The sequence below is a fragment of the Jaculus jaculus genome, chromosome 2, assembly GCF_020740685.1.
Source record: "Jaculus jaculus isolate mJacJac1 chromosome 2, mJacJac1.mat.Y.cur, whole genome shotgun sequence".
NCBI lineage: Eukaryota > Metazoa > Chordata > Mammalia > Rodentia > Dipodidae > Jaculus > Jaculus jaculus.
Window position 1 is genome coordinate 195,841,280 of NC_059103.1, and position 17,168 is coordinate 195,858,447.

The following is a 17,168-nucleotide window of genomic DNA, read 5'->3' on the forward strand; positions in this document are numbered from 1 at the left end:
CTCTCTTTCACAGAAATTAAAAAAAAAATTTTTTTTTTTTAAGAAAGAAAGTCCAGCCAGGCGTGGTGGTGCGCACCTTTAATCCCAGCACTTGGGAAGCAGAGGTAGGAGGATCCCTGTGAGTTCAAGGACACCCTGAGACTACATAGTGAAATCCAGATCAGTCTGAGCTAGAGTGAGACCCTACCTCAAAAAAAAAAAAAAAAAGAAAAGAAAGAAAAGAAAGAAAGAAAGAGAAAAGAAAGTTGAAAATTAGTCTGTGAAGCCGGGCGTGGTGGCACACACCTTTAATCCCAGCACTCAGGAGGCAGAGGTAGGAGGATCGCCATGAGTTCGAGGCCACCCTGAGACTACAAAATTAATTCCAGGTCAGCCTGGGCCAGAGTGAATCCTTTCTTCAAAAAACAAAACAGAGGGACTTCCGGTTAAGATGGCGGCGTAGGTACCATGCCAAAACAGCGTGGGGGGGGAAAGACCAAAAAAAACTCAGCAAAATACACACTTTTACTAAAAAGTGAGGTGTATAGGAAGTTGAGGCGGCAGCGGAGAAGTGGAAGAGTTATAGAGCATCCAGAGCCTGCACAGGCGGGAACGGGGGCTCCGGCGGCTCAGCTACCCGCCGCAACCGCGGAGCGGCAGAAAACCGCCGGACTCTCGGCTCGAGCCGCAGGACAAGCCAGGTGCGGGATTTTCCCCTCACACCGCGCTCTCCGCAACTCGGGAAACGTGAGGGGAGAGTGGCAGCGAGCAACGGAGGGAGGAGCAGACCGCGAGGTAAAAGCACACGTGGAGAAACGATACAACCAGAACAGCCGCGGCTCCCTCCCCTCCCCTGCCGCCTGAACCCAGCTCCAGCGAACACAGCAGCGGCCCGGGACCCGGCCACGCCAACTTGGGCTGACGGCGGGACCCAAGCAGGAGCAGAATTCGGCAGCAACTTCAGCGGCTCCAGCACCGGTACCAGTGGCCCCAGCAGCAGCGGACCCAGGAGCGGCAGCGGTGACAGATCCCGCAGCAGCGGCTTCGGGGTGAGCAGCAGCGGTGGACACGGCAACGGCAGCTTCAGCAGCGGTGGGGGCTCCGGGGGTGGCATCTACAACAGCTGCAGAGGCGGCGGCAGCGGCTCAGTTTGCCCCGTAGGAAAAGCAAGTGCCCAGCTCCAGAAATCAGAACAGCAGCCCGACGACCCAGGCAGCAACTTGACTGAGACCACAATCACCCAAGGTAACTGGGATTGCACCAGGGAAGGGTCTCACCTGGTCACAAGCTGACTTGGATACCTCAACAGACCAGAAATCTAAACCTCTTTGTTGATAGAGGATCTGGTCATTATAATAACTACTCTTGCATACATACTCGGGGCTGTTTTTGATGGAATGGGTACAGTGTTTAGCTAAATTTTAGAATCTACCAGTATATTATTCCACTCAGCCTGCTTGAATACTCCTATAGCAGGGAAACTCAACCCCTAAGAACATCTTTGTAGATACTCTGAGAGTCTTAAGAGCCACACCTAATACCTTAAGGTCCTACCCTGAAAATATATTACACCAAATCAATTGATACAGCTAAGAATACACAGCTAGCTAGAAAATCCAAGCATTAACTTAATCCAAGATGCAAAAATATATACATTATAACACAAGAAACACTAAAAAGCAAGACGATATAAATCCACCTAAAAGTATTAATGCATCAGAAATGTCCTCCAGTGAGAAAGAGTTAGAGGAAATGCCTGAGAAAGAGTTCAAAAGAATAATTATAAATATGTTCAAAGAGGTCAAAGAACACATGAAAACAATCAAAGAAGAAATCAAAGAGGAAATCAAAGAGGAAATCAAAGGAATCAAAGAAGAGGCAGGACACCAATTTAATGAAATAAAGAAGGCAATACAAGACATAAATAGAGAAATAGAAATAATAAAGAAAAACCAGTCAGAATTACTAGCAATGAAGAACACAGTTAATGAAATAAAAAACTCTGTAGAAAATCTCACCAGTAGGATGGATGAGGGAGAGGACAGAATATCTAAGCTAGAAGATCAGGTGGCAGACCTAATGCAGTCCAACAAAGAGAAAGACAAACTTATAGAAAAGTATGAGTGGGAATTTCAAGCTATTCGGGACACTATGAAAAGATCCAATATAAGAATTCAGGGCATAGTAGAAGGAGAAGAATTCCACTCCAGAGGCATAGTAGGCATCTTCAACAAAATCATAGAGGAAAATTTTCCCCAAATTGGGAAAGAGGTGCCAATACAGATACAGGAAGCCTTTAGAACCCCAGCCAGACAAAACCCAGAAAGAAACTCTCCTCGCCACATTATACTCAAACTTCCAAACACACAAACCAAAGAAAAAATATTGAAAGCAGTTAGAGAGAAAAATCAAGTTACCTACAAAAGCAAGCCCATCAGGATTACAGCAGATTATTCAACACAAACTTTTAAAGCCAGAAGGGCCTGGAGTGATATATTCCAAGTTCTGAAAGATAACAACTGTCAACCAAGGTTACTTTATCCTGCAAAGTTATCCATCCAAATAGATGGAGAAATAAAGACATTCCATGACAAAAGCAGGTTAAAGGAATATCTGAAGACAAAACCAGCTCTACAGAAAATACTTGATAGAATCCTCCATGCTGAACAAAAGGAAAAGCACACATATAAGGAACCTAGAAAAAACCAGCCATACTCAAATACCAGTTAACAGAAGAGAGCACAGGTAGAACAAGTAACACACACACACACAAACACAAATGGCAAACATAAATACACACCTTTCAATAATATCTCTTAATATCAACGGTCTCAATGCCCCAACGAAAAGACATAGATTTGCAGACTGGGTTAAAAAGCAGGATCCTACAATTTGTTGTCTTCAAGAAACTCACCTTTCTACAAAGGATAGACATTATCTTAGGGTGAAAGGTTGGAAGACGGTGTTTCAAGCAAATGGGCCTAGAAAACAAGCAGGGGTTGCTATCCTAATATCAGACAGGGTGGACTTTAGTCCGAAGTTAGTCAAAAAAGATAAGGAAGGTCACTTTATATTGATTAAGGGCACACTCCAACAGGAGGACATTACAATCCTAAACATATATGCACCTAACATGGGGGCTCCCAAATTCGTCAAACAAACACTATTAGAACTAAGGTCACAGATAACACCAAACACGGTGGTGGTGGGTGACTTTAACACCCCACTCTCATCAATTGACAGGTCATCCAGGGAAAGAATAAACAGAGAGGCATCTGGACTAAATGAGGTCATAGAAGATATGGACCTAACAGATATATACAGGACATTTCATCCAAAGGCTGCAGAATATACATTCTTTTCAGCAGCACATGGAACATTCTCTAAAATAGACCATATATTAGGACACAAAGCAAATCTTAACAAATTCAGGAAAATTGAAATAATTCCTTGCATTCTATCTGACCACAATGGAATTAAACTACAAATCAGTAGCAAGAAAGGCTATAGAGCATACACAAAATCATGGAAGCTAAACAATACACTACTAAATGATGAGTGGGTCAATGAAGAAATCAAAAAGGAAATCAAAAAATTTATAGAGTCAAATGATAATGAGAACACAACATACCAAAATCTCTGGGACACAATGAAGGCAGTTCTAAGAGGTAAATTTATAGCCTTAAGTGCCTATATTAAGAAATTAGAAAGGTCGCAAGTAAACGACCTAATGCTTCGCCTTAAAGCCTTGGAAAAAGAAGAACAAGGCAAACCAAAAAGTAGTAGACGGGAAGAAATAATAAAGATTAGGGCAGAAATTAATGAAATAGAAACAAAAAGAACAATCCAAAGAATTAATGAAACAAAGAGTTGGTTCTTTGAAAGGATAAACAAGATTGATAAACCCTTAGCAAATCTGACCAAAAGAAAGAGAGAAGAGACACAAATTAATAAAATCAGAGATGAACAAGGTAACATCACAACAGATTCCAGAGAAATTCAAAAAATTATAGGGACATACTATAAAAGCATATACTCCACAAAGTATGAAAATCTGAAAGAAATGGATGATTTCCTTGATCTATATGACCTACCTAAATTAAATCAAAATGAGATTAATCACTTAAATAGACCTATAACAAACATGGAGATCCGAGCAGTTATCAATAATCTCCCAACTAAAAAAAGCCCAGGCCCGGATGGATTCACTGCTGAATTTTACCGGACTTTTAAAGAAGAGCTAACACCATTGCTTCTTAAGCTTTTCCAGGAAATAGAAAAAGAAGGAATCCTACCAAACTCCTTCTATGAGGCCAGCATCACCCTGATACCAAAACCAGGCAAAGATAGAACAAAAAAAGAAAATTACAGACCAATCTCCCTCATGAACATAGATGCAAAAATTCTCAACAAAATATTGGCAAACAGAATACAAGAGTATATCAAAAAGATCATTCACCCTGACCAAGTAGGCTTTATCCCAGAGATGCAGGGATGGTTCAACATACGCAAATCTATAAATGTAATACATTACATAAATGGGTTGAAGGACAAAAATCACATGATCATCTCATTAGATGCAGAGAAAGCATTTGACAAAATCCAACATCCCTTCATGATAAAAGTCCTACAGAGACTGGGAATAGAAGGAACATATCTCAATATAATAAAGGCTATTTATGACAAGCCTACAGCCAACATATTACTAAATGGGGAAAAACTGGAAGCTTTTCCACTAAAATCAGGAACAAGACAAGGGTGTCCACTGTCTCCACTTCTATTTAATATAGTTTTGGAAGTCTTAGCCATAGCAATAAGGCAAGAGACACACATAAAAGGGATACAAATTGGAAAGGAAGAAATCAAGTTATCACTATTTGCAGATGACATGATTCTATACATAAAGGACCCTAAAGACTCTACTAGCAAGCTGTTAGAGCTAATCAAAACCTACAGCAATGTAGCAGGATACAAAATAAATACACAGAAATCAGTAGCCTTCATATATGCTAACAACAAACACACAGAGGATGAAATCAGAGAATCACTCCCATTCACAATTGCATCAAAAAAAAAATAAAATACCTTGGAATAAACCTAACTAAGGAAGTAAAGAATCTATACAATGAGAACTTTAAGACACTCAAGCGAGAAATTGCAGAAGACACTAGAAAGTGGAGAAACATCCCTTGTTCCTGGCTTGGAAGAATCAATATCGTGAAAATGGCAATCTTACCTAAAGCAATCTACACATTTAATGCAATCCCTATCAAAATTCCAAAGGCTTTCTTCATGGAAATAGAAAAAACAATCCAAAAATTCATTTGGAATCATAAAAAACCTCGAATATCTAAAATAATACTGAGCAACAAAAAAGAGGCTGGTGGTATCACCATACCTGATTTTAACCTATACTACAGAGCCATAGTAACAAAAACAGCATGGTACTGGCACAAAAACAGACATGTAGATCAGTGGAACAGAATAGAGGACCCAGATGTAAGCCCAAGTAGCTATAGCCACCTGATATTCGATAAAAATGCCAAAAATACTCATTGGAGAAGAGACAGCCTCTTCAGCAAATGGTGTTTTGAAAACCGGATAAATATCTGCAGAAGGATGAAAATAGATTCTTCTCTCTCGCCATGCACAAGAATTAAGTCCAAATGGATTAAAGACCTTAACATCAGACCGGAAACTTTGAAACTGCTAGAGGAAAAAGTAGGGGAAACCCTCCAACATATTGGTCTTGGCAAAGACTTTCTAAATACAACCCCAATTGCTCAGGCAATAAAACCACAGATTAACCACTGGGACCTAATGAAATTACAAAGATTTTGCACCGCAAAGGACACAGTGAAAAAAGCAAAGAGGCAACCTACAGAATGGGAAAAAATCTTCGCCAGCTATATATCTGATAAAGGATTAATATCTAGGATATACAAAGAACTCAAAAAGTTAACTAATAAGGAATCAAACAGGCCAATCAAAAAATGGGCTAAGGAGCTAAATAGAGAGTTCTCAAAGGAAGAAATACGAATGGCATATAAGCACCTAAAAAAATGTTCTACGTCACTAGTCATCAGGGAAATGCAGATTAAAACTACATTGAGATTCCATCTCACTCCTGTCAGATTGGCCACCATCATGAAAACAAATGATCATAAATGTTGGCGGGGATGTGGAAAAAAAGGAACCCTTCTGCACTGCTGGTGGGAATGCAATCTGGTCCAGCCATTGTGGAAAACAGTGTGGAGGTTCCTAAAGCAGCTAGAGATTGATCTACCATATGACCCAGCTATAGCACTCCTAGGCATATATCCAAAGGACTCATCTCATTTCCTTAGAAGTACATGCTCAACCATGTTTATTGCTGCTCAATTTATAATAGCTGGGAAATGGAACCAGCCTAGATGTCCCTCAACAGATGAGTGGATAATGAAGATGTGGTACATTTATACAATCGAGTTCTACTCAGCGGTAAAGAAAAATGAAGTTATGAAATTTGCAGAAAAATGGATGGACCTGGAAAGTATTATACTAAGTCAGGTAACCCAGGCCCAGAAAGCCAAGCGCCACATGTTCTCCCTCATATGGGGATCCTAGCTACAGATGACTGGGCTTCTGTGTGAGAATGAAAATACTTAGTAGCAGAGGCCAGTAAGTTGAAAAGGAGACATAAAGGGTGGAGAAAGGAAGGGAGGAGGATACTTAATAGGTTGATATTGTATATATGTAATTACAATGATTGTAATGGGGAGGTAATATGATTGAGAATGGAATTTCAAACGGGAAAGTGTGGGGGTGGGGAGGGAGGGAATTACCATGGGATATATTTTATAATCATGGAAAATGTTAATAAAAATTTAAAAAAAAAAAAAAAAAGAAAAAAAACACACACACACACACACACACCCACACACACAAAACACAAAAACAGAAAAAGAAATAAAAAAATAAAAAAACTAGCCTGTGCTACAGAGTGAATTCAAGGCCAATCTGGGCAACTTGGCCCAACCTTGTCTGAAAATTGAAAGTAAAAAGAGTCTAGGGATATAGCTCTGTGTAGAATGTTCACTTGGTTTACACTATGCCCTGGGTTCAATCTCTAGTACTGAAAACAACACAAACAAAACAAAACAACAACAACCCAAGTAAAGCTGGATGTGGTGGTGCAAAAACAAATAAACAAAAAGCAAAGTAGTCTGATTAAGCTTAGAGTAATAATAATGTCCAGGGTTGGTTTCTTTTTTTGTTTTGCTCTCAAGGTAGGGTCTCACTCTAGCTCAGGCTGACCTGGAATTCACTATGTGGTCTCAGGGTGGCCTTGAACTCATGGCGATCCTCCTACCTCTGCCTCCCAAGTGTTGGGATTAGTAGACAAGTGCCACCACGCCCAGCCAGGGTTGGCTTCTTAGTTGTGACAAATGTGTCAAGGTAACAGACAATGCAAACATTAGAAACTGGGAGCCCTTTATTCTTTCTTAGCCACTTCATATACTCTAAAAATTATTAAAGAATAAGAATTTTATTTTAAAATAGTAGTGAATGCTTGTCCAATTTTTAGCCAGGGGAAACCAAGCCTGAGGCTTCAAGCTACAGCCAAGTTCAAAGATTTCGCTTGACCCTGTCCCCAGCCCCTCCCACGGCTGCAGCTTGGTGGGCGTGGGGGGGAGGGTCTGCCTGAGGGTGACCTTCTACAGTGCACCTGAGCCAGACGAGGCGAGTCCACGTGGCACTTCCTTGCACTGTGCCAGAAACCTTTCTTGACTGAGGACATGGCATTTTGAAGAATCAGCTCATAGGTTTGACCTTTGGATCAGTGACTACCTGAGTGGCCCTCTCCCAGTCACTGCGGTTGGCGCCCTGCTGTGTGTTTTCATCTGGCCTCGGCCCAGCACTGGAGCTTTTCTGAGAGCAGGCTTCACCTCAGCTTGGAGAACTAGGGGTCTGGGGGTGGGGGAGGAGAAGGCTCCAATAGAACTTATCCAAGCTCCTATTCGAGATGCCATCAAACCAGCTCCCCGTTTTAGGCCTTGAAAAAGGGGTCACAGCCAACACTCATGTTTATTCCTTCTTCCTTTCCCTCCCTCCTTTCCTCTTTCCTTCCTCCCTCCCTCCCTCCCTCTCTCTTCCTTCCTAATTACTTTTTTTCTTTCTATTCCTTTCCTTTTCCTTCTTCTTCTTCCCTCTCCCCTTCCCCCTTTTCCCTTTTCATTTTCCTCCCCTCCCCCTTTCTTTCCCTTCTCTTCTCTCCCCTCTCTTCCCCTCCCCTCTTTTTTTTTTCTCAATTTTTATTAACATCTTCCATGATTATAAAAAATATCCCATGGTTAAAAAAAAAATCCCATGGTAATACCCTCCCCCCACTTTCCCCTTTGAAATTCCATTCTCCATCATATCCCCTCCCCTTCTCAATCAGTCTCTCTTTTATTCTGATGTCATGATCTTTTCCTCCTCTTATGATGGTCTTGTGTAGGTAGTGTCAGGCACCATGAGATCACGGATATCCAGGCCATTTTGTGTCTGGAGGGAGGTTGTAAGGAGTCCTACCCTTCTTTTGGCTCTTACATTCTTTCCGCCACCTCTTCCGCATCAGACCCTGAGCCTTGGAAGGTGTGATCGAGATGTTACTCAGTACTCCAGCCACTTCTTTCCAGCACTATGATACCTTCTGAGTCATCCCAAGGTCACTGCCATCTGAAAAGAGAAGGTTTTCTACCCAAAGTGAGAGTAGCATTAATATAAGGGTATGAATATTAAGAGAAGTGCTTCCTGGGCAGTTTGATAAGCATAGCATATACATTTATCCAGACATCAGCAGACGTCAACCCCCACCCCCCATTTTAGGTTTTCAGTATCAGGGATGTATTCCCTCCCATGGAGTGGACCTCCTGTCCAATTAGAAGGCAGTTGGTTTCCACCATGACAGACGTGCCACTATTGCACCCGTTGGCTCATTTGGCCTGGCTGGCAGTGTCCACTGTTGAGTTCCCTCTTCTTTCCTTTTCTTGATGGAGACAGTCTCACACTGAAGCCCAAGGCTGACCTTAAACTCAGCCATCCTTCTGCCTCAGTCTCCACAGTGCTGAGAATACAGGTGTGTGCTGCCATGTGTAGATGTAATGTTCCTTCTTTAATTAATTAATTAAGCTTCACAATTTTTATTAACATTTTCCATAATTATAAAAAATATCCCATGGTAATACCTCCCCCCCCCCCGCCCTTTCCCCTTTGAAATGTAATGTTCCTTCTTAATGGCTGAATTCTGCACGGCCTTTTGAGTCCTCACTGACTTCCCCATTTCTCCACTGGAGAAGTGAATCAATCGGTGGGGGGATGTTTCTCAGGCAGCACCCCACCCAACACTTAAGTTGTCCCGAACACTGTGCTGAGCTGATAGCCTGTATCTGTTAAAAAACACAAGGAAACAATTAGAATGATAATGGTGACAGGAACACCTGGGCCAGTGAGTCGTACCAGCTGGCCTGGGCAGCCTTAGGCCCTTCTCAAGCAGTCTGTTTAATTCTGTCAGGAACTTGGATTCAGACTGCCTCATTTCATTGGTGATTTCCGAGAGCCCAGAGAATTCAAGTAACTTCCTCGGAGTGCCACAGCAAGTAAGGGGATCTGAACGTGAGGAATAGCACAGGAAAGGCCTATTTGAACATGTGTCTCCCTTTCATATTCGTTTGTTTTAAGATATTTTATTTATGCTGCTGTCTGCCTAAATGTATACACTGTGCACACCAAACTGCCCAGTAAGCACTTCTCTTTAATGTTCGTACCCATATATTAATGCTACTCTCACTTTTGGTAGAGAACCTTCTCTTTTCAGATGGCAGTGACCTTGGTATGACTCAGAAGGTACCATGGTGCTGAGAAGAAGTGACAGAGGCGTGCTCAGCACTGAAATATGTCTATCACACCTTCCAAGGCTCAGGGTCCATTGCGGAAGAAGTGGCGGAAAGAATTTAAGAGCCAGAGGAAGGGTAGGACTCCTTACAACGTGCTCCTCCAGACACAAAATGGCCTGGATATCCATGACCTCACAGTGCCTGACATTATATACACAAGACTGTCATAATAGGAAGAAAAGATGTTGACATCAAAATAAAAGAGAGACTGATTGAGAGGAGGAGGGGATATGATGGAGAGTGGAGGGAATTTCAAAGGGGAAAAAGGGAGGGGGGAGAATTACCATGGGATATTGTTTATAATCATGGAAGTTGTCTATACATAAAATAAAATATATTATTTATTTATTTGAGAAAAAGAGGCAGATATATAGACAGAGAATGGGCATGCCAGGGCCTCTAGCCACTGCAAAGGAACTCCAGACATGTGTGCCAACTTTTGCATCTGGCTTACATGGGCACTGGGGAATCGAACCTGGGTCTTTAGCTTCACAGGCAAGTGCCTTAACTGCTGAACCATCTCTCCAGCCCCCTTTCATGTTCATCTGCTATCCAAATCCTGCCGTGTCAGTCTACCCCTGTGGAAAATCTGACCTCTTCTGGGGGAAGACACTTGGCCCTTGACATCGCATGGAGCTGGAATCAGACAGGAAAGAGCTTGATCTTTTGAGTTAGAGAGCTGGTACCAAATCCTAGCTCTGTCCCTAGCCAGTCCCATCATCTGGGGAAAGTCAGGTGACATTTCGATGGGGCAGGTGCAACAGTTATCAAAAGGCCATGATCACTTCTCCTCCTCCGTAAGCCTGTGACTGTGAGGTTACCTGAAGGGATCCAGGATGCTGCAGTCCCAGATGCTGCATTGCAGGCTCGGAATTCACACAATTCCTGCTAAGTGGGACAGTCCCAGGCAGGAAGGCAGGCAGACCTGAACTGGAACCCCCCGCCTCCATGCTTCTTTGCTCTGTGACCTTCAGCAGGCTGGAACACCTCTGTGACCCATCTTTTCCTTGACCATCAAATGGGTATACAGTCAGGAGGGTTATGCAGGGCTATGGACTTTGGGCTGAGGACAAGACTAGGGGCAGAGCACAAAGGAAGAGTCTGGTGTGCAAGGCCTTGCTTGGTCTGGGATTGCAGGAGTAGCAGCATTCTGTTTGTCGTTATTCCTGTCCCTCCTTGTTTTAAAATACTTTTATTTTTCTCTTTCTTTCTTTCTTTCTTTCTTTCTTTCTTTCTTTCTTTCTTTCTTTCCTTCTTTTCTTGTATTTTTTTTTGAGGTAGGGTTTTTACTCCAGCTCAGGCTGACCTGGAATTCACTATGTAGTCTCAGGGTGGCCTCGAACTCATGGCAATTCTCCTACCTCTGCCTCCCGAGTGCTGGAATTAAAGGCATACACCACCATATTTTTTCCTTTTATTTGTTTATCTATTTGAGAGAGAGAGAGGGAATGGGCACGTCAGGGCCTCTAGCCACTGCAAACAAACTCCAGATGCATTCACATGGGCCATGGGGACTAGAACCTGGGTCCTTTGGCTTTGCTGGCAAGTGCCATAATCCATCTGTCCAGAACCCCTCCTTGCTCTTCGAGGCAGCAGGCAGTCTTTTAGACCTCTTGCTACCTGTGGCTGAGTTTCGGGCTTCTCTGACCTTTTTTGGCCACCAGCCCTTCCCTTGTCTCAGAACGTCCTCATGCAGGAAAAAGGCGACTCAAAGCCCCTATCTCTCACTGCTGGAGATTCACAAGCAGAGGCTTTGAGCTCCACAGGAAAGCAGGGATTCCGAGTGAGCGCACCCCCAGTTCCCGTTGAAGCTGATGACGAAACGATTCCAGGAGAGGCTCAGAATCATGGATGCCCATGGTTTGAAGTGTGGCTCTAACACTTGGATGCCAGGGAAGAGCATCAGCTTCAGCTGCCTTCTCTACATCATGAGCGGTAAGAAACTTGAAAAGTATTTCCCACATGGTGTAAAATGTTCAACCAATGTTGCCTATTAGTGCCTGGGGTCAGAGCCAGGTAGAGCCAACTGGTCCTTCTACTGAAAGCGTGCTAAATAGCTGGGTGTGGTCGCTCCTGTTTAGTGCAGTTTCCACTGCTCTGAAGGCTGAGGCAGAAGCATTTCTAGAACCAGGGAGGTGTTTTGTTGCTGTTGTTTGTTTGTTTGTGAGATAGGGTCTTGTCTTGTAGCACTTGATGGCCTTAGATTCCAGGTAGCTGTTGAACTGGTGATGATCGCCCTGAATGCTGGGATTATAGGTATGCACCACTCCACCTGGCTCAGGCTCAAGTATTTGAGATCACCGTGTACATCACTGGTAGACTGTCTCAAAACGGAAGAGGGAACTGCGGAGATGGTATAGTAGTTAAAAAAGATACTTCCTTGCAAAGCTTATGGTGCCAGATTGATCCTAGCCAGCAAACACATAAAGCTGGGTGCATGTGTCTGTGATCTCAATGTTGCCTGTGGCAGAATCTGACGTTCACAGGCAAGAGTCTCTGTCTCAAAGAGACAGAGATCACTGACACCTCAAGGGTGTCCTCTGATCTCCATGTGTGCACATGCATAAATAAATAAATAAATAAATAAAACTTACTTTAAAAAAAAGAGGGGAAAAGCACGAGCAACATTCTCAGGCGTGGGGTGGGGTCCTTGCTGGGAGACAGATCCCCGTCACCTGGGTTGGGCAGGGTCTGAGATTGCATGTCCAGTCAGCTCCTAGGTGAGGCCATGCTTCTGGCCTGTCAGCCTCAGTGGAGCAGCCTGGGGTGGAGGCCTTGTCTCAGTTGCAATGGGCTGATCCCCGATACTGGGTCTATTTGGAATACACCAGGAGTGGGTATAGAGAGGGCTCTGGTGTGACCGCATCATCGCCTGACATTGGGAATGTTGGTTGATTTACTCCCTGGGGCCCTCACAGCTGCCACATCCTCTGCTCCACCCAGGGTTACCTATAGCTTCTTCATTCTGTGCAGGGGAACTAAGACTCATGCTGGTCGGGTGTGGTGCTACATACCTAATCAGTTCCAGCACTCAGGACGCTGAAGCTGGAGGATTGCTGTAAATCTGAGGCTGGCCTGGGCAGTAAGATCCGTTCTCAACAAAAGTTGGACACTGAATGCTATGCTGCTGTCCTCAAGGTCAAGTGGCTTGGAGTGCCAGAGCGGAACGTGGACTTGGCTCTCTGCCTCAACTCCAAGCCTATCACCTTTCTCTGGGCCACTGAGGCAGAAGCAAGAACCCAAGGACACTTCCAAGACCATAAGAGATACGCCACCTCACTCTGAGGACCGGGTGACCTCCAAACTCCTGCTGGAGGACCCAGAGCTGTCCGCTTGGGCGCAGCACACCCTGGGCCGCACCCCCACTCGGCTTCCTGGTGCGGTGCTGACGTCCTGCATGCCCACGTATCCATTTCACCCTGTCAAGTTGGGAGCAAGAGAGGAACTGCTGGACAGGCCAGTGAGGGGGTGACCAGAATAAACTCAACACCTGGTCCAGACAGGACATTCCTCTACACTCCAGGGATGAGCCTTTCATCAGCCCTGCAGGTAGAGACAGCCACTTGCGTCAACCCCCAAGTCATGAGAGATCCAGTTTCACCTGGAGTCTACTCTGGGAGCCATAGCCACTCAGGGCCGGAGTGCTAAAGGGATCTGATTGAACATGGAGATGAAAACTGGGCTCATGGATCAGAGGTTAGAACTGGGCAGGATTTCTGAAGAACCACTGGTTAGGGATGAAATCTCTGCTCCCTAGTGTGGTCAGTAATTTAATCATCCTATACCTCAATTTCCTTATCTGTGGAATGCGTCTCATAATAGTGCTGTGTCATAGGATTCTAGTGATTGTCCAATGAGTTACTATAGGAAAAGGGCTTAAGACAGTCATCCTGAAGGTCAGACCCCCACACTGACCTGCTGTTTACACAAGCCAGTAGCTGGAACAGCGCTTAGTGTGCACCAAACATTTGTAAAACGATTGAGGCAGAAGCTCCTAGGGGGATGATTTTGAATATCAATTATTTTTGTGTGAGGCAGGACCTTGCTATATAGCTCAGATTGGACTCAAACTCACTATGAAGTCCAGGCTGGCTTTGAATTTGTAACCTTCTTGCTTCTCAAGTCCTGGGATCACAGGTGTATGCAACCATACCCAGTCTAAGAGGGTTTTTTTTTTTTTTTTTTTTTTTTTTTTAGTTTTTTAGTTTTTTAGTTTTTCTAGGTAGGGTCTCATTCTAGCCCAGGCTGACCTGGAATTCACTACGGAGTCTCAGGGTGGCCTTGAACTCACGGTGATCCTCCTACCTCTGCCTCCCGAGTGCTGGGATTAAAGGCGTGCGCCACCACGCCCGGCTAAGAGGTTTTTTTTTTGTTGTTGTTGTTTGTTTGTTTGTTTTTGAGGTAGAGGCTCATTCTAGCCCAGGCTGACCTGGAATTCTCTATGTAGTCTCAGGGTGGCCTTGAACTCATGGTGATCCTTCTACCTCTGCCTCCCGAGTGCCGGGATTAAAGGCGTGTGCCACCATGCCTGGCTGATTTTAAGGTATTTTTCAGCTGCAAATATCTCCCTCCAAACAAAATTTTCTACCTAAAACCACATATACAGCACAGATATGAGAAAGGCTGGTTGGAGGCACAGCTCAGCGGTAGAGCAAGTACTTACCCTGCATTAGGTCCTGGGTTCTATTCCCAGCTCCAAAAGAAGAAGTGAAAATAAGTTTAGGAGGCCTGGGGATATTATTGCTCAGTGACAGAACACATCATTGGCATGTGTGAGGTCCCGTGTGAGGTCCCTAAAGTCATGTAAATCAGACAGGCTAGGGACGGGTGGGGGGGGGTGAGGGGGGAGAATGCTGACCTTTTTGTTTGTTTCTGCTTTTTTTTTTTTAGGCAAGCCCAACAGACTAGCCTTCTTTTTTTTTTTTTTTTAAATGAGAGAGAGAGAGAGAGAGAGAGATTGAATTGGTGTGCCAGAGCCTCCAGCCACTGCAATCGAACTCCAGACATGTGTGCCCCTTGGTCCGCATGTGCGATGTTGCGCATTGGCATCACGGTGCATCCGGCTTACGCAGGACCTGGTGAGTCAAACAGGAATCCTCCGGCTCCACAGGCAAGCTCCTTAACCGCTAAGCCGTCTCTCCAGCCCCAAGGCTGACCTTCTTCATGTGTTTCTTCTCTCACTCCTTCCAACACACCACTCAGCAGCTTCGGGCATTTTATGGGTCCTTAAAACACAGTTTAGAAAACACCCCTCATGTCTTAGTGGCTAAGAACCTTGCCTGTGAAGCTGAAGGACCCAGGTTCAATGCCCCAGGGAATCTTCTTGTCTCTGCCTCCCCAGGACCAGGCAGGCACTATTGCACCCAGATTTTTACATGGGTGCCGGGATCCCAATGCAGTGCTTGCACAGCATCTCCCCAGCCCCTATTTTATGTTGTTTTAAACTCATATTTGGTAAGATCTAGTTTTCCTGTACTGACGTTAACCCTTTGCCAGTGCACAAGTGGGTGTGATTGGCACACTGTTCCACCTGTCAAGTCCCACTGTCATCGTGACATAGGAGACTTCTATCCCCACAAAGAACGTTCTCCGCGCCCCTTCGCAGCCAGCCTCCTCCCTAACGCGTACGGCTTCTTGCAATAGCAGGTCTGATTCCAGGCCCGGGTGGTTTGGAAAGTAGAGGACCATATTCTGTGTTCTCTTCCTTTCAACCCAGCATGATGCCTCTGGAATTCAGCTAGGCTGCTGTATCTGCAGTAGTTTCTTTTCCTCTGACTTGGCCTGGCCTCAATCGCTCAAGCTTGCCTCAAACTCACCACCTTCCTGCCCCAAACTCCCAAGTGCTATATGATCAGCAGTAAGCCATCATAGCCAGTTTAGTTCACTCTCCTGTTGGACCATTTGCTATTTAGTCTTTTGCTTTTTATTTATTTATTTGACAGAGAAAGAGAGAGAGACAGAGAGAGAGAGAGAGAGAGAGAGAGAGAGAGAGAGAATGGGTGTGCCAGGGCCTCCAGACACTGCAAATGAACTCCAGATGCGTGCGCCCCCTTTTGCATCTGGCCCTCGTGGGCCCTGGGGACTTAAACCTGGGTCCTTCGGCTTTGCAGGCAAGCACCTTAACCACTAAGCCATCCCTCCAGCCCTAGTCTTTCACTTTTTGACAGATAATATGGGTGTTTCTGAGTGTGGGGATTGTTATAAAGCTGCCATAAACACTTGTGCACATGCATTTGTGTGAATGCATGTTCTCATTTCTCATGGGTAAATACCTATAGGCAGGGCTTCTGGGTCACATGTAGTCCTTGACAAGAAATAAGTAAGGTCTGGAGAGATGGTTCAGTGGCTAAGGAGGCACTTGCCTGTGAAGCCTAAGGACCTAGGTCTGATTCCCCAGTACCCATATAAGCTAGATGCAAAAGATGGAGCATGTGTCTAGAGCTCGTTTGCAATGCTTAGAGGCCCTGGCACACCCATTCTCCCTCTATCTGCTTCTCTCTCACACATAGATAAATAAAATATTTTTTATTAGTTTTTTTATTCAGCAAATACAGGCAGTTTGGTACCATTATTAGGCTCATCCATGACCTACCCCCTCTCTATTGGCCCCTCCTTGTTGAGATATATGGGTCATGCCTTGTGGAGTTAGCCCACAGTTATTGGTACAATAAATGTCTCTGCATATCCTGATCCAACATGTGGCTCTGACATTCTTTCTGACCCCTCTTCCGCAAAATTTCCCTGAGCCATGTTGGGTTCATTTTTGGTCTGCTTCAGTGATGAGGTTACTATTAAACTCTCTATATAAAAAAAGTAAGGGTTATTTCATTTGTCCTGGAACTAACTTAATCTCCATTGGAGAATCTGCTTCTCTTTTTCAGATAGATGCAGATCCTAAGGAGAGAGCCACCCCATCATACCTCAAAAGGGCCCTGGCTGAAACTAAGGAAAATTAGTGAAACAAGCAAGGGTGCTCTTTTCCTGATGAACCAGATACCAGCACAAGGGGGAAGGAGACCAACACAGAGAAAAATCAACTCCTACCAAACCAGAGAGCCAGAGCCTCAGAGGCCCCCAACACCTCAGCACTGAAATAAAATATTTTTTAAAAGCCAACAAAATGCACCTTTGGGCACCTCTACCAGCCGCGTGTGAGAGCAACAGCTGCGTTCGCCTGCACTCGGCACCATCAGGTTACCTTACTCATTTGCTTACTTGGAGTTGACCCTTCATACCTGTAAGAGCAGACTCGGCATTTTCAATCAACCATGG